Source organism: Heterodontus francisci, chromosome 5 (assembly GCF_036365525.1).
Source record: "Heterodontus francisci isolate sHetFra1 chromosome 5, sHetFra1.hap1, whole genome shotgun sequence".
NCBI classification, from domain to species: domain Eukaryota; kingdom Metazoa; phylum Chordata; class Chondrichthyes; order Heterodontiformes; family Heterodontidae; genus Heterodontus; species Heterodontus francisci.
This window is the reverse complement of record NC_090375.1, coordinates 20,297,546-20,312,885: the sequence shown is the minus strand read 5'-3', so window position 1 is coordinate 20,312,885 and position 15,340 is coordinate 20,297,546.

Genomic DNA, 15,340 nt, shown 5'->3' with positions numbered 1-15,340 from the left:
GGCAGCGGCGAGGCTCCGGGGTGGCCCCTCCGCCACTGGGCGATGGGACCACAATTAACATGTGCAAATGAATAAAATTATTAAATTTAAATAGACTTGACTGCAATCCTGAGGGCCCGCTGCGATCTTTGGTGCAGCGGACGGCACTCCCGCGCCTTCAGATCCCCGTCTCGGAAATGCGGCGCCACACTGGTGAGGAGGGGTAAGGAGGCAACTTTGTCAGTGTGGGTAGGGGGGGGGTGGGGTGGTTGAGGGGGGAACGGGGTCAATTACACGGAATGGGTGTAGGGGATGGTGGGAAGGGTTGAACCTTAAACTTTGTGCAGTTTGCCAGAGGGAAGGTTAAATGTGAAAGGTAAGTGTTTTGGGGGGGGGGGGGGGGGGGAAGGGCAAATAGTTACTGTAATTGTTATGGGGGTGGGAAAGGGGCATTAGAAATGTATTTATTTAATTTTGGGGGAGTATGACTTTAAAAATTTAAATTGGGCAGTAGGGCCCTTTAAAAATGGTGCCAGCACCTGTGCACAGGCAGCTGATGCCATTGCGAGAATGGACAGCCCGCCCCCTCCATGAGATTGTTGAGGGGGGGGGGGGGAAGCCCCGGCTATTTAAATGAGCCTCCGCACTTGAGATTGCGGTGGCATTTTGGCGTGCGGCCCGCATGGGCTTGCCGCTGATCCATCCCATAGTGTTCAGTGGGGTACATCATTCTGATTGCCAATCACAATCACAGTAACTCTTTTCTGGTGCAGTTTTTGCATTGGATTCTTGCTCATTAGTGAAATGTAAATTCCATGGCACCACAAGATAGCAACATAACCGCCATTGCTATGTAAAGTGAGCACGATGACAGTTAGTGAAGGCTGTTCCAAGCATGCAGATCCAGAAAGAGAAGGCGCGTTCCCTTTAAGAAATATAAAGTCATAGAATCATATATGGCACAGAAGGAGGCCATTCGGCCCACTGGGTCCATGCTGGCTCTCCATGGAGCAATCCAGTCAGTCCCACTCCCTTGCTCGAGCCCTGTAGTCCTGCAAGTTTATTTCCTTCAAATGCACATCCAATTTCCTTTTGAAGTCATTGATCGTCTCCACTTCCACCACCCTTGTGGGCAGCGAGTTCCAGGTCATTACCACTCGCTGCATAAAAAAGTTCTTCCCCATATTCCCCTGCATCTCTTGCCCAAAACCTTCAATCTGTGTCCCCCTAGTCATTGTACCATTAATTAATGGGAACAGTTTTTCCTTGTCTAACTATCTAAGTCTGTCATAATCTTAGACACCTCTATTAAATCTCTTCTCAATCTCCTTGGTTCTCAGGAGAACAACATCAGATTTTCCAACTTAATCTTGTTACTAAAATCCCCCATCCCTGCAATCATTCTGGTAAATCTCCTCTGCATTCTCTTAAGGACCCTCACATCCTTCCTGAAGTGTGGTGACCAAAACTGGATGCAATACTCCAGTTGGGGCCTAACCAGAGCTTTATAATGGTTCAGCATAACTTCCCTTCTTTTGTACTCGATGCTTCTATTTATGAAGTCCAAGATCCCACATGCTTTACTCATCACTCTCTCAATATGTCTGCCACCTTCAAAGATCGATGCACATGCATCCCCAGGTCCCTCTGTTCCTGCACACGCTTTAGAACTGGGCTATAAAGTATATATTACCTCTCCCTATTCTTTCTGCCAAAATTACATCACACTTGTTAGGATTAAATGCCATCTGCCCATTCTGCTAGCCTACCTATGTCCTGTTGCAGGCAGTTCATACCATCCTCACTGATTGCCACACCTCCACGTTTGGTGTGATCAGCAAATTTTGAGATTCTACTCTGTATTTCAAGATCCAAGCCATTTATATGTAACAAAAAAAGCAGTGGTCCCAGCACTGACCCTTGGGGAACACCACAACCATCCTCCAGTCTGAAAAACAACCATTTACTAGGACTCGCTGTTTTCTGTCCTTAAGCCAATTTTTTGTCCAATTGGACACTGACCCTCCTATTCCATGAGCCTCAATTTTGTGAACCAGCCTTTTACATGGTGCCTTGTCAAACACTTTCTTAAAATCCATATAAACAACATCCACTGCATTCCCTTCATCAACCTTCTCTGTTACTTCATCAAAAAATTCAATTAGATTAGTCAAGCATGATCTGCCTTTTACAAATCCCTGCTGGCTATACTTAATGAACTCAAATCTCTCCAAGTGCCTGTTAATTTTTTCCCCGATGATTGTTTCTAAAACCTTACCCACCACTGATGTTAAACTAACAGGTCTGTTGTTGCGAGGACTGTCCTTACACCCTCTCTTGAATTAGGGTGTTATATTTCCTATATATTTCAGAAGAACTTTTCCTCATCCAACCTGATTTGTTGGGATTCTAGGAGCTGGATTTTATTCACCTACCACAGGGAGCGGCGGTTGGTGAAAAAAAAGCGTCCCACACGTATGAGCTCTGTGTCACCTTGCAACCGCGATGTTGTGTGTGGTGACTAATTTAAATATGTCGGTCGGTACCCCCCCAATCACGTGGAGGGGGCAGGATCTCCGATGCCAGCAATGGAGTCAGCTGCCTGTGCACAGGCACTGACGCCATTTTTAAAGGGCAGCCAGCCCTGCTGGTTAATTTAAATTTTTAAAGTTATACCCTCCCCCCACTGTTCTGATTAAAAATCTGCCACCCCTTTCCCACACCCCAATAACAGTAAAATTCATTATTTACCCTCTTCCCCCCCCCCCCCACCCCGACCAAAACACTTAGCTTCCACTCTCGACCTTCGCCGCACACCCCCCCGCAAAGTGAACAAAGTGCACAGGTCAACCCTTCCCGCCATCTCCTACACTAGTGATGTCAATTTGACCCCATTCCCCCGCCCCCAACCCCCGCACTAAAAATTTTAAGTTCCCGCCTTCCCCACCACTGCGGCGCCTGCTTTCCCCAGATGGGAAAGTGAAGGCATGTGAGTGCCGGCTGTCGCTCAGAAGATCGCGGCCCGACGGTAAGATTGGAGTCAGTTTTATTTAAATGCATGTATTCTGTTCATTTGAATATGTTAATCCTGGTTCCGTCACCCAGCAGCAGGGGGGCCGCCACGGAGTCTCGCCACTGCCTGGGCGATTGGGCCCGGAACCTCCTGGCATCAGGCTCCATGGCGGGCCAGTGCCGGAATGATCATCCACCCACCCCACGGAGTCTGACTTCGGGAGCTTTGTAAAATCCCAGCCTAGGATTTCCTATTTATAACTTGCAGCACAGAACCTGCTCCTGTGGTAAAGCAGCAATGTTCGTTATAAGCTGCAGCAAGCACTAGTAGTAAGTAAATGGATCACCAGAGAGCAGAAAATCAGTGGTTTTCTACCCAGTGTCCTGTGGCAGATGATTCCCTGCCTCAGGAGTTAAAAACAGCATCTATTTACATTTTTTTAGTCCTCTAGGGACAGTCGGGGAGATGTGGGTCCCATAAAATTATAAGAGAAGGCAAAGGGTGGAGTGCCCATCGCCTTCCTAACGCTATTCAATTTTGTCAGCAGGCCAAGAGCCTTCCTGCGAGTTTGGAGGAGGTAGGAGGGCCTCCTGCTTTTGCAATCTGTGGCCCACGGAGGGCCCTGGCGGCAAAGGCTATCCCTGCGGCAACACCCCTATTCCAGCCCTCAACAACCATCCCTCCTTTCCCTCGCCAGGGCCTGCCCGACTGGCCCCGGCAAGCCCACCCTACTTATCTGCATTCCGGGCCTCCGGCGCTGCTCCTGGTCCTGGGCCTACTGCAGTATCAGCAGTGGTCACTGCTCCCAGAGGCGCCACTGGGACTGCTGAGCTGCCGGCCCTCTGATTGGCCAGCAGCTCTTGGAAACGGGATTCCCGTCCTTAAAGGGATGGGGTTCCCGGCACCAGGCAATTAAATGCCTGACCGTAGTGAAATAAAGCCAGGGGTTCCCCAAGCAGCAGAAGTGAACCCAGTGTGTACAATGGCTATGGTCCTGCCACACTTTCTGATCCCATCTGAGGACTAGATAGGAAAAAAGTGGAGGATGGGTTATCTAATAATTCTTTTGTGTCCTTTTTAGTGCCAGCCAATCTAGGAGCAGATTGAGAGTCTCATCAGCTGGGGAAATACATATGTTGTGAGGGGAGAAAGAATGTAAATGTTTTATGTGGAAAGGGGAAAATGAAATTTAAACACAAAGAAGATCCAACATTTTTGGAATTTTTAGGCTCAGGAAAGGCCCATGCAAGCCTATCCCTTTTTCACATATTAAACTCTACCAGCCTTCTCACCGCTGGGTACATTTACCTCTCCTGCACACAAAGACTTTGTAGGCTGAATATTTTAAGAGCCCCTCGGAATGGGAATGGAGGTGGGCGGGCCCATAAAATTGCATCGGAAGGCAGGGGAAGCCTTCCAATTTAGAAAAATATATTTGTGACACTCAGACCTTTCCGAGGAATGATTCCCACAGGTGGTGCTAAAATGTCGAATAGGTTGCCATTAATTTCTGCAGAACAGCAATTTATTGAAGTCCTCAGTTCTACCAATCTGGTCAGAAGAACAAATGAACATGGGAATATAGGAAATAACAGGAGTAGACCATACAGCCCATCGAGCCTGGCTAATCAGGGCTGATCTTCTGCCTCAATTCCACTTTCCTGCTTGCTCCCCATATCCCTTGATTCCCCGAGAGACTAAAAATCTGTCCATCTCAGCCTTTAATATATTAGATAATGGATATCCCTCTGGGGTAGAGAATTCCAAAGATTCACAACCTTTTGAGTAAAGAAATTTCTCCTCATCTCAGTCCTAAATGATCAGCCCCTTATCTTGAAATTGTGCCCTCTTGTTCTAGATTCCCCAGCCAGGGGAAACAACATCAGTATCTACCCCTTCATAATCTTGAATGTTTCAGTAAGATTACCTCTCGTTCTTCTAAACACTAGAGAACATAGATGCAATTTACTCAGCATCTCATTGGAGAACCCTCCCATCCCAGAGACCAATCTTAGTGAATCTTCGCTACACTGCCTCCAATGCAAGTATATCCTTCCTTAAATATGGAGGCCAAAACTGCACACAGTACTCCAGGTGTGGTCTCATCAAAGTCCAATGCATTTGTAGCAAGACTTCTTTCTTCTTGTACTCCAATCCCTTTGTAATAAAGGCCAACATGCCATTTGCCTTCCTAATTGTTTGCTGTAGCTGCATGCTAATTTTTTGTGTTCCTTGTACAAGTACACCCAAGTCCTTCTGAACATCAACATTTACAAATTTCACATCTTTTTAAAAAATTCCACTTTTCCATTCTTCTGACCTTAGTGGACAACCTCAAACTTCCCCACATTATACTCCATTTGCCATCTTGTTGCCCACTCACTTAACCTGTCTATATCTTTTTCCAGCCTCTTTGTGTCCTGTTCACGGTGTGCATTCCCACCCAGCTTTGTATCATCAGCAAACTTAGATATATTACTCTCTGTCTCTTCATCTAAGTCATTCATATAGATTGCAAACAGCTGAGGCCTAGCACTGATCCTTGTGGCACTCCACTAGTCACAGCCTGCCAACTTGAAAATGCTCCATTTATCCCTACTCTGCTTCCAGTCCATTAACCAATCCTCTATCCATGATAATATATCAGCCCCAATTCCACTCTAATAAATTTGTCAAACAGGATTTCCCTTTTATAAAACTGTGTTGAATTGTTCTAATCGTGCTATGATTTTCTAAGTGCAGTGCTAAGACTTTGTTAATAATAGATTCCAGCACATTTCTGATGACTTATATCAGGCTAACTGGCCTGTAGTTCCCTATTTTCTCTCTCCCTCCTTTCTTGAACAGCGGTGTTACATTTGCTAACTTCTAAACTGCTGGGACCATTCTAGAATCTAGGGAATTTTGGAAAATTATAGCCAGCACATCTACTGCCTCTGCAGCTATCTCTTTTAGAACCCTAGGATGTAGGCCATCAGGTCCTGGGAATTTGTCGGAATTTAGTCCTTGAGTTTCTCCAGTAAGTACTTCTTCTCGGCTGATATTAATTACCTTAATCTCTTCACTCCTTTTAGCTCTGAGATTACCCTCTATTTCTGGTATGTAACTGGTGTCTTCTGTTGGTTTTTTTTTCCCTTTTTATCAACATTTTGGTGGCCCATTTGCTCATTTCTAAAACACTCCCAATCCTCAGACTTGCTACTATTCTTTGCAACATTATAAACCTCCACTTTTAATCTAACTTTGAACTTACTTAGTAATCCATGGATGATCTTTCTTGCTGCGTGTTTGTTTTTCAATTGTTTTCAATATTATTGTTGAACACTTTGAATTGTTTCTTTAAATGTTTCCCACTGTTTATTTAACGCCATACTTGTTAGTCTAAGGAAACGTGGAAGAATAAATGTGTTCTAACAGAAACATAATTGGAACGTGTTAGCATTGCCAGATGGAAGCCCACCACAGTGTTGTGTTGCTTTTCACGAATATTATCTTCTCCTGGGATTTTCCCACATCTGCATTTCCTCATTAGTCTTCACAAATATCAATTTGAATGTCAGTGCATTGATGGTAATGACATTAATAGTGATGTGTGTAGATGGTATTCCATGAATACTAATGATCTGAAGGCACCAAAGACTTAATCACTCTCCCTTTCATTCTGAACACACTTAACGTAGTAAAGTCAGTTATTACTCTCTCACAAACTAAGAGGTGAGTTCTTTTCAAAGGGGGAACCATTTCAAATTTTATGAAGCAACTAAGCAGAATTAGTAATAAAGACAGAAAATGCTGGAAACACTCTGGCAGCATCTGCGGAGAGAGAAACAGGGTTGATATTTCAGGTCAATGACCTTTTGTCAGAATCAATGCTGCTGAGGTACTTCAGCATTTTTCTCTTTTTATCTCAGATTTCCAGCATCCGCAGTATTTTGCTTCTGTAAACGGAATTAGAGTTGCTCTGAACGTAGCAAGCAACTGTTTAAAAATGTTACTTTTTAATGACTTTGACAATTTGGGGCCCGATTCCCAGTAACAAATAGCACCTGGGTTGGAGGTGTGGGGTGAGAAATGGAACATGTGGAGTGGGAGGAGAATGCTGTGGTGGGAGGAGGCTCATGTGGAGCATAAACACTGGAATGGAGCAGTTGGGCCGAATGGCCTGTTTCTGCGCTGTAGGTTCTATTTACTTCTATGACCGGTTGTTTCAACTCCCACGTCCCTCATTCTCAGGATGTTTGTCCACTTGTCAATTCCAGTGGAAACTTATATAGCTGCAGCCAATCACGATTTTGCCTCAGGCGATACATTCGGTGATTTGCCCAGAATACAAATATTTGATCATAATGCACAAACATAGCTACGCGGAGATGTGGAACAACTTTAACTTCAGTGTATGTACAATATAAAACTGAAATACTGCACCTTATGACCTGACAAATGAAAAATGGAAAGCAATTAAACCTTGCTGATCAAAGATTACGCCTGAAACATGATGCTACATTTCTCTCCCATTTTCTTTATGATGCTGATTCACCTGCTGCGGCATTTTCTATTTTTTTTTTAATGAATTTGCTAATCAGATGCAAAAAATCCTATCTGATATACACATACTTTCGAGCAAAGCTTATTGGATAGCAATCAGGAACTTGGGCCCCATTTCTGCAGCAACTAACTCAACACAGATGGAGAGTTGAGAAACTGAGACCTTTTGGTCCATATACCTTTGTGTGACATTACCTGGAGTCTTTACCCAAAGCAGCTGTTCTATTCAGAACTTGGTCATGGCAGGAGACTCCCAGGAGGACAGTGGAAATGTTTCAGAGATTTCCTCAAAGCATCCCTGGAGAGATCAAACATTCCTGGCGACTCATGGGTGCCCCTGGCTCGTGACCATCCTAGATGGAGAATGCTCATTCAGGAAGGCATCATACACCTCAAGGGACTTGGTCAGGAACATGCGGAGGCAAAGTCAAGGCACCGGAGGGAGCGCACAAACCTCCAAACTACTCACCTACCTGACCCTTCAAGCACCACCTGCCCCTCATGTGGCAGAGTCTGCAGATCATGTATTGGACTTATCAGCCACCTCAGAACCCATCGAATCGGAGTGGAAACAAATCACCCCCAAGAGTCTGCCTAAGAAGAAGAAGAAGGTCATTGGGAGACTCAGAATATTTCTACATTACAACAGTGACTACACTTCACACATACTTCAACAGCTTTAAAGCCCTTTGGGACATCCTGAGGTTGTGTAAGACGCTACAGAAATGCAAATCTTTCTTTCTCATTTCTCCCTCTCTTACAACCCGCATCATTCATTCATGACTATTTACCTTCCCCGTGACAAATCGATCCCAGCAATCCAGGAACCATAACCATTCATCTAACCATCTATCAGATGAGATGTTAAACTGCGGCTCCATCTGCTCTCTTCGATGGACTTAAAAGGTCCCATGGTAGTATTTCCAGGAAGAGTAGGGAAGTTAACCCCGTTTTCCTGCCCAACATTTTTCCTCCAACCATCACCACTAAAAACAGTTTATCTAGGCACTATCACATTGTTGTTGGTGGGATCTAGCTGTGCACAGATTGGCTGCCAGGTATCTTACATGACAGCAGTGACTACACTTCAAAAGTACCTCACTGGCTGTAAAAACAGTTAATCAGAAAACCTGCAGAAATGGTGCTGATCTAGTATTGAGGGAGTGCTGCACTGTCCAAGAGACTGTTTTTCAATCACCCTCTCAGGTGGATCTAAAAGATCCCATAACACTATTTCGAAGAAGAGCAGGGGAGTGCTCCCCCGGTGCCCTCGACAAAAGTTATCACTCGATCCGAGGTTATCACTAAAAAAAGATGTTATGTGGTCATTATCTCATTGCTGTTGTGGGAGCTTGCTGTGCACATACTGGTTGCTGCATTTACTACAGTACAATAGTGACTACACTTCAAAAATACTTCATTGGCCATAAAATGCTTTGGAATGTCCTGTAGTTGTGGAAGGTTCCATATAAAGGGAAGTCTTTCTTCATTCCTGAGAAAACCTACTTCTTTGAACAAGCTATTGGCCACAGTCCTAATATCTCTTTATGTGGCTCAGTGTCAAATTATATTTGGGAACGCTCCTGCAGAGTGCTTTAGGCCATTTTACTATGATACCGATACTATTTAAATGCAAGTTGTTGTTAAATAAAGCTTGGGGCTTTGAGTATTATTGCTCTCAGTACTTATTATCTACAGGAAATACTTGAATGGCAAATTTCTTCTAAAGGGACAGTGAGAACTTGAGCAATAGGATGTAAAACAATGACCGCCACTCCTTAGCTTGCCTCAGGACTGGTGTGGTCTTCCGTGAGCAACATCTAGGAGTAATAAAATGTAAAAGGAGGAACTGTTTAATATAAAAATTTCAAGGTGGTTACAGGAAGGCAGGGGATCACTTCACTGAACAACAGTAAATCTTTGTAATTATCAAACAGGGAGGTAGGCTGTGGTCATAAATATTGTTGACAATTTTATAGTACAAGTCTAACATTTATTACAGGTTTAAAAGAACAGTCCCAACTGCACAATTAGTTATAGGAATTAGGGAACATAATTGAAGGCTCTTATAAACCCTGGGGACAATCATTTATACTGTTATCCTTACTGGCACTGAAACGAGATATAACACAGAGCACACGGTCCAATTTTTGCAATAGGTTTTGGGAGGCAGGCTGTACACTTAAGATAGTTCCTGTCAGTGTTGGCTGCGCCTTAGTGGCCAGCACTTTTGGTTCTGAATCAGAAGCTTGTGGGTTCACATTCCACTTCACAGACTTAATATCAACAACAATTTGTATTTATGTATTGCCTTTAACGTAAGGAAATGCCCCGAGGGGCCTCACAGGAGTGTTACAAAGCAAAATTAGACACCAAGCCACATAAGGAGATATGAGGGAAGATGACCAAAAGCATGGCCAAAGAATGAGGTTTTAAGAAGCGTCTTTTTGGAGGAAAGAGAGGTAAAAAGGCTGACAGGTTTAGGGAAGGAATTCTAGAGCTTAGGGCCATGGCGACTGCAGGCACAGCCAGCAATAGTGGAGCAATTAATATCATGGATGCTCAAGTGGCTAAAATTATAGGAGTGTTGCTGTCTCGGAGGGGGGCTGGAGGAAATTACAGAGATAGGGAGGGTTGAGGTCATGGAGGGATTTGAAAACAAAGATGAAAATTCTAAAATCGCGGCATTGCGTAACTGGGTGCCAGCAAGGGTAATGGGTGAACGGAACTGGTGTCAGCAAGGATATGGGCAGCAGAATACTGGATGAGCTCAAGTTTATGGAGGGTATGCAACAGAATGCATTGGAATAGTCCAGTCAAAAGGTGACAAAGGCATGGATTCAGCAGCAGATGAGCTGAGGCATGGTGGAGCTTTGCAATGTTAAGGAATGCCTTTCTGCATTATAAATCTAAATATTATCACAAGAACACAGGAAATAGGAGCAGAAGTAGACCATATGGCCCATCGAGCCTGCTCCGCTATTCAATACGATCATGGCTGTTCTTGGGCTTCATTCCACTTTCCTACCCACTGCCCATTTCCCTTAATTCCCTGCAAGCCCAAAAATCTATCTATCCCAGCCTTAAATGTATTCAATGATGGAGCATCCACAAGCCTCTGGGGTAGAGAATTCCAAAGATTCACAACCCTTTGAGTGAAGTAATTTCTCATCTCAGTCCTGAATGATTGACCCCTTATCCTGAGACTGTGTCCCCGTGTTCTAGATTCCCTGACCAGTGGGAACAATCTCTCAGCTTTCACCCTATCAAACCCTTTCAGAATCTTGTATGTCTCAATTAGATCACTTCTCATTCTTCTAAACTCCAGAGAATACAGGCCCAATTTACTCAGTCTCTCATCATAGGACAACCCCCTCATCCCAAGGACCAATTTAGTATATAATGTATAATATAAAAGCAAAATACTGCGGATGCTGGAAATCTGAAATAAAAACAAGAAATGCTGGAACCACTCAGCAGGTCTGGCAGCATCTGTGGAAAGAGAAGCAGAGTTAACGTTTCGGGTCAGTGACCCTTCTTCGGAACTTAGTAAAATTTAGTAAATCTTCACTGCACTACCTCCAGTGCAAGTATATCCTTTCTTAAATGTGGAAACCAGAACTGCACACAGTATTTCAGGTGCAGTGTCACCAAAGCCCTGTACAATTTTAGAAAGACTTCTTTATTCCTGTACTCCAATCCCCTTGCAATAAAGGCCAACATGCCATTTGCCTTCCTAATAGCCTGCTGCACCTGCATGTTAACTTTGTGCATTCCTTGTACCAGTACTCCCAAGTCTCTCTGAACATCAGCACTTACCAGTTTCACATCTTTTAAAAAATATTCTGCTTTTCTATTTTTACGACCAAAGTGAACAACTTCACACTTTCCTAAATTATACTCCATTTGCCAACTTGTTGCCCACTCATTTAACCTGTCTATATCTCTTTGCAGCCTCTCTACATCCTCCCTACAGCTGACCTTTCCACCGAGCTTTGTATCATCAGCAAACTTAGATACATTACTCTCTATCTCTTCATCCTAGTCATTAATATAGAGTAAATAGCTGAGGCCCCAGCACCAATCCTTGTGGCACTTCACTATTCACTGCCTGTCAACTTGAAAATGCCCCATTTATGCCTACTCTCTGCTTCCTGTCTGTTAACCGATCCTGTATCCATGCTAATATATTACCTCCTTATCTTGCCTAGTAATCTTTTATGTAGCACCTTATCGAATGCCTTTTGAAAATCCAGGTATACTACATCTACTGGTTCCCCTTTATCTACCCTCCTAGTTACATCCTCAAAAGGCTCTAATAAATTTATCATACAGGATCTCCTTAACTAAAACCATGCTGACTTGTTCTAATCATACTTTGTTTTTCCATGTACAATGTTAAGACTTCTTTCAGAATATTTTCCAGCATCTTCCCAACAACTGATGTTAGGCTAACTGGCCTGAGGTTCCTTGCTTTCTGTTTCCCTCCTTTCTTGAAAAGCATCGTAACATTTGCCAACTTCCAATCTGACAGGACCATTCCTGAATCTAAGGAATTCTGGAAAATCATAGCCAGCGCATCCACTATCTCTGCAGCTATCTCTTTTAGACCCCGAGGATGTAGGCCATCTGGTCCCGGGGACTTGTCAGATTTTAGTCCCTCAAGTTTCTGCAATACAATGATCACTGTTACCCAAGTGATCCCCAACAGATACTTGGTCCAATTGGCCCAGATCATTCCCCAACACCAGATCCAGCAATTCCTTCTTTCCAGTTGGTCTGAGAACATACTGATTATGGAAGTGCTCCTGAACACATTTCAGAAATTGCTCCCCCTCCTTACCCTTTGCTCTAACATTATCCCAATTGATATTTGGATAACTAAAATCCTCCAATATGACAAGTCTATAGTTCTTCCACATCTTTGTGATTTCCTTACAGATTTGCTCCTCTATCTCTCTCTCTCACTATTTGGAGGCCAATAGAATATCCCGTTTTGCTTCTCAACTCTAACCAAATGGACTCTGTCTTTTCCCCCTGAAGGACATCCCCTCTTTCCAAAACTGCAATGTTTTCCCCAATCAGTACTTCCATCCCACCCCCCTTTTGTTCTTCTCTATCTTTTCTGAACACTTTATATCCTTGAATATTAAGCACCCAGTCCTCATCATTTTTAAGCCATGTTTCCGTTATTGCCACTACATCATATTCCCACATGGCTATTTGTGCTTGTAGTTCACTGACCTTATTTACCACACTTTATATACATTCATTATAATCCTGTCTTTGCATTCCTTGTAACCCTCATCAGTCTGCTCCTGTCTGATATGGAACTACTCCCTTCTCTATGACTAACACTCTCACATTATGCACCTTGTTCCTCTTTTCTACTTCCATATGTTGGTGTCCATCCCCCTGCCAATTTAATTTAGTATCTCAGAGAATGCATGAATAGTTCAGGCAAGTTAACCATTTTTGTTTTCGTTTGTGGGATGTGGGCATCGCTGACTAGGCCAGCATTTTTTGTCCAACCCTAATTGCCCTTGAATTGAGTGGCTTGCTAGGCCATTTCAGAGGGCATTTAAGAATCAACCACATTGCTGCGGAGTCACATGTAGGCCAGACCAGGTAAGGGCAGCAGAGTTCCTTCCCTAAAGGACATTAGTGAACCAGATGGGTTTTTTACAACAATCGACAATGGTTTCATGGCCATCATTAGACTAGCTTTTAATTCCAGATTTTTTTTATTATTAATTGAATTCAAATTTCACCATCTGCCATGTGGGATTCGAACCCATGCCCCAGATCATTAGCTAGGGCCTCTGGATTACTAGTCCAGTGACATTACCAATATGCCACTGCCTCCCCTCGAAAACCGAGCAAAGTAATCTAGGAGACTGGTGGAGAATAAGGCAGGTGAGTAGCATGGGTGCAGACCATGTACTACTGGAGATACCCATCCCACACAGCAACCCGCTCCCTCATCCTCGAAACTGCTGCCACACGCATCCTGCACGCATCCTTCATGCATCCTACACGCATTCTTCACGCATCCTACATTACGAGTCTTACTGTCAAGAAACAGCTGTTGTGGTTCAGGTCCAAAGCTGTTCAATTGGATATGTGGCCTTGATCTTAACACCCACCCACCCCCCACCCCCATGAGGAGCAGGACAGGGCGATGATTGGGAGGACTTGTTAAATGTGAACTCCATGTAACCCAACCCCCACATGCTGCTTACATGCCCGCTGCCATTTTGTATGCCGGTGGATATTGAGTTATAATATTGTCCTGCCATGCAGCGGGCGGAATGCTTATCAGCATATTTATATTTATATGGGGCTCTACATTGCAATTGGGAGATGGATTTGACATTAAATGTTGCTGCTTGAATTTTCCAGGGGTTGGAAAAACTTGCCAGTAATAGCTCTTCCAGCACTCCTTGTGGGGATAGTGCTCCCCCCAGGTATCTCAAAGGAAGCCTTGACACTCCCCGTATCCCAATCTACAGCTTCATACCCTCCTGCAGTACTCCCAATCGTGAATTAAACCCCCAAGTATACTCAATCACAAGTCTCCTCCCCAACACCCCCCCATAACCCATCCCCAGTATTCCTCATCATAAGTATTCCTCATCATAAGCCTTCCCCCCCACACCACCCCCCCATAACCCATCCCCAGTATTCCTCATCATAAGTATTCCTCATCATAAGCCTTCCCCCCCACACCACCCCCCCTGCTGCCCCACACCCCATCCCAGTCCTCTCAAAGGAAGCCAATGGCCTCCTCACCCCCCCACCCCCCGACTCAAACACCAGCCTCATCCTGTCCATTTGGTTGGCTGGCAGGTGGGAGGCAGAACTATAAGATGCAAATCAGGCCTTGCCACTAAGAGATGGAGCAGTTCAAGGAGGGAATCCCAGATCACAGAACCTACACAGCTGAGGGCATGGCCACTAATGGTGCAGCGATTAAAATCAGGATTACACAAGAGACCAGAATTAGAAGCATGCTGATATCTCAGAGGTTTGTGGGGCTGGAGAATGTTACACAGACAGCGAGGGGTGAAACCATGGAGAGATTTGAAAACAAGGATGAGAATTTCAGTTTTGTGCCAGACTAGGAGACGCAAGGATAATGTGTGAACAGGACTTGGTGTGAGTTAGATATAGGCAGCAGATGTGTAAGCCCACATGTCCTCTTGTTCAATTTTAATCGGTTTGTAACTTCTTTATTAATCAAAGTTTTCCTGAAACTTGAACTGTAATTTTTTAATGGTTTATATTTATTTACAGCTTTACAAACTTCTTTCTAACTATATCCCATGTCAAACCCCAATCCTATGTGTCGATTTCACTTTTCACTTCATAGATCATAAGATCATAAGAACTAGGAGCCGCACAGTGGCGCAGTGGTTAGCACCGCAGCCTCACAGCTCCAGGGCCCCGGGTTCGATTCCAGGTACTGCCTGTGTGGAGTTTGCAAGTTCTCCCTGTGTCTGCATGGGTTTTCTCCGGGTGCTCCGGTTTCCTCCCACAAGCCAAAAGACTTGCAGGTTGATAGGTAAATTGGCCATTATAAATTGTCACTAGTGTAGGTAGGTAGGTGGTAGGGAAATATAGGGACAGGTGGGGATGTTTGGTAGGAATATGGGATTAGTGTAGGATTAGTATAAATGGGTGGTTGATGTTCGGCACAGACTCGGTGGGCCGAAGGGCCTGTTTCAGTGCTGTATCTCTAATCTAATCTAATCTAGGAGCAGGAGTAGGCCGTCCGGCCCCTCGAGCCTGCTCCGCCATTCA